This window comes from Acomys minous (assembly GCF_964271855.1).
Source record: "Acomys minous genome assembly, chromosome: 10".
In the NCBI taxonomy this organism is placed as follows: domain Eukaryota; kingdom Metazoa; phylum Chordata; class Mammalia; order Rodentia; family Muridae; genus Acomys; species Acomys minous.
Window position 1 is genome coordinate 7238443 of NC_140491.1, and position 3590 is coordinate 7242032.

Below are 3590 nucleotides of genomic sequence, written 5' to 3' on the forward strand. Positions count from 1 at the left end.
TCGGCACCAGAGATGGCATCTAATGACGTCACACACCCAGGAATTTCTTCCCACTCTCATTTTCATGTTTCTAAAACTATAAGATCCTGTAGCCATAAAAGATCACCTGGTCTACAGAGTGCATTGCAGGACAGCCAGGGCTACAAAGAGAAGCTCTGTGTTGAAACAACATGGGGGCGGGGGTTGGGGGGGGGAAGTCAATTTAGAAAACATCTAAGGTAGAGAACCCACTTTAAGGGGTGTGAGGATTGCTTTTTATCATGGCTGGCTTTTAATCAACACATGTTATATGCCGAGTGCTGTCTAGGCCCTTGGTGTCTATACTCACTTGCCACTCCAAGTTTAGCAAGTCAGCCCAGCAGAGTGGTACTCATTTGTAGTCTGAAATTCTGTCCTGTGGGAGGCAAAGACAGAAGGATTGCTATACCAAAAGCTTATCTAAAAACAAACAAAGAAACAACCCAGCAAGAAACAGAGGCAGGAGGGTCTCTGTGAGTTCCAGGCCAGACTGGTCTACCGAGTGAGTCCCAGGCCAGCTAGAGCCACAGTGAGACTCTGTCCCAACAAACAGACAAGTAGACAAGGCAGATGATCTTTTAAGGAGACAGGGTTTCTCTGTGTAGCCCTAGCTGTCCCAGACTCCCTTTGTAGACCAGGCTGGCCTTGAAATCACAGAGATCAGCCTGCCTCTGCCTCCTCGAGTGCTGAGATTACAGGCATGCCCTCTGATACCTGGCTCTGAGAACAATTTTTATGTATCATTTATTGTTTGGGAAAACCTATAACAGGGTGAGCACCTGTCATCTGAGAATCTGAAATGCTCCAGAATTTGAAATGGTTTTTCTAACTCTTACTCTGTAGCTCAGGCTACCACAAAACCCATACTTAGTGTCTTACCTCAGCCTCCTGTGTAGGAAGGTTAAAGATGTGAGCCGCTATGCCTGGCAAAAGATGATCTGCAACTGTGGCACACATACACACACACACAATCATGTACACACATACCATGGGCACACACACACACACACATCATGCAAATGCACCATGCACAGACACAGTTTTAATTTTTCTTTTTTTATATTTATTTATTTATTTAACATATATGAGTGCTCTATCTGCATGTCCACCTGCAGGCCAGAAGAAAGCATCAGATCCCAGTATAGATAGGTGTGAGCAACCATGTGGTTGCTTCGAATTGAACTCAGGACCTCTGGAAGAGCAGACAGTGCTCTTAACCACTGAGCCATCTCTCCAGCCCTTAATTTTTTTTAAAAAAGAAGCAAAGAATAGTGAGTGCCAGTTCCCACCCACCATTAAAGTGGGTCTTCCCAGTGCTGTTGCCACAGTTGCCATGACCCTCCAGAGACACACCCCAAGGTCCCTGTCCTTTATTCTGTCATCACAGGAAACGTAAACATGGACATTCTGTGTTTAGATTTCCAAACTTTGGGGGAAAGGCTCTGAAACTTAAAAGGCACTTCTGGGCTCTGGGCTCCTCCCTGTTCCAGAGACAGCCGCATCTTCTCACGCAGTGCCAGCCTCGTCCCTTGACATGGTGGTGAAGGTCGGAGTAAACGGATTTGGCTGCATTGGGCGCCCGGTTACCAGGGCTGGCTTCTTAGCTGGTAAATTGGAGATTCTTGCCGTCAATGACCCCTTCGTTGTCCTCAACTACATGGTCTACATGTTCCAGTGCGACTCTACCCATGGCAAGTTCAATATCACAGTCAAGGCTGAGAACAGGAAGCTTGTCATCAACGGGATTCCCGTCACCATCTTCCAGGACCGAGATCCCGCTAACATCCAGTGGGTTATGTGGTACCGAGTGTGTTGTGGAGTCTACTGGTGTCTTCACCACCATGGAGAAGGCTGGGGCCCACTTGAAGGGTGGGGCTGAAAGGGTCTTTATCTCCGCCCCTTCTGCCAATGCCCTGTTTGTGATGGGTGTGAACCACAACAAGTGTGACAACTCACTCAGGGCTGTCAGCAATGCTTCTGCACCACCAGCTGCTGAGCCCCCCTGGCCAAGGTCATCCATGACAACTTTGGCATTGTGGATGGACTCATGACCACAGTCCATGCCATCACTGCTACTCAGAAGACTGTGAGTGGCCCCTCTGGAAAGCTGTGGCGTGATGGCCGTGGGGCTGCCCAGAACATCATTCCTGTATTCACTGGTGTTGCCGAGGCTGTGGGCAAGGTCATCCCAGAGTGAACAGGAAGCTCACTGGCATGGGCTTCTGTGTTCCTACCCTCAATGTGTCTGATATGGATCTGACATGCAGACTGGAGAAACCCGCCAAGTATGATGGCATCAAAAAGGTGGTGAAGCAGGCATCCGAGGGCCCCCTAAAGGGCATCCTAGGCTACACTGAGGACCAGGTTGTCTCCTGAGACTTTAACAGTGACTCTCACTCTTCCACCTTTGATGCTGGGGGCTGGCACTGCTCTCAATGACAACTTTGTAAAGCTCATTTCCTGGTATGACAATGAATATGGCTACAGCAACAGGGTGGTGGACCTCAGGGCCTCCATGGCCTCCAAGGAGTAAGAAGCCCTGGACCACCCACCCCAGCTACCACATGAGAGCAAAAGAGAGGCCCTCAGCTGCTAAGGAGTCCCTGTTCCAAATCAGCCCCTGACACTGAGCCTTTCCCCTCACAGTTTCCATCCTAGACCCCCAGAATAATGGGAGGGGCCCAGGGAGCCCTATTCTCTTGATCATCAATAAAGTTCACTACATAGAAAGAAAGAAAGAAAGAAAGAAAGAAAGAAAGAAAGAAAGAAAGAAAGAAAGAACTTCTGGTCTCAAGCACTTTGGATAAGGGATACTTGGCATGCATTATAGATCTGTTGAGTCTTCAAACTGTACAGTTTACAAGTCTACCTTGGGAGGGCTGTTAAAGGTGGGATCTGCAGTCAATCTTGCTCTTCCATTAACCTGCATATTCTAAGAAGGCTAACGTTCCTACATCATAGCCGTTCTGCACATCTGCCCATAACTGAAATAGGCCGTATGGTAGCTAGAGCTTTCCTGTTGCTCTACCCTTTGTGCTAGCCTCTTCCTTGTGTCCTCTTGGCTGATCATAAAGAATGATGGTCTAGGGCTGGAGAGATGGCTCAGAGGTTAAGAGCACTGTCAGCTCTTCCAGAGGTCCCGAGTTCAATTCCCAGCAACCACATGGTGGCTCACAACCATCTATAATGAGATCTGGTGCCCTCTTCTGGCCTGCAGGTGTACATGCAGGCAAAACATTGTATACATGATAAAAAAATAAATCTTAAAAAAAAAAATGATGGTCTATGAGAAGGCCATCTAGCAGCTAAGGTGACTCTCCCTGGGAACCTGGATAGCAGAGTTAGGGCCCACCCAGTCACAAGGAGACAGCGCTGAGCTGGGCAGAGTTGGACAGCCTTTCTCCCAGTCATGCCTGAGTTTACTGTGAGAAACACTGAGCAGTTTGCCTGCCGCAGACTTAGTGTATGGCACTCTCCTTGGCAGCACTCCACTGCCCCCACCACCCAGCCCCAAGTGCTCCTGGGAAAGAGCAGGGTCAGGAGAGGCTGGCAAGCATCTTGGCGGTTGCTTC

General features: G+C 48.8%; 1 pseudogene across 1 annotated transcript; it reads left to right on the plus strand.

Moving 5' to 3' along the window:
- Positions 1-1493: 1493 nt before the first annotated feature.
- Positions 1494-2630, plus strand: LOC311607618 (glyceraldehyde-3-phosphate dehydrogenase-like; annotated as a pseudogene). The gene has a single exon. The product of its transcript is annotated as a glyceraldehyde-3-phosphate dehydrogenase-like (transcript).
- The last annotated feature ends 960 nt before the right edge of the window (positions 2631-3590 follow it).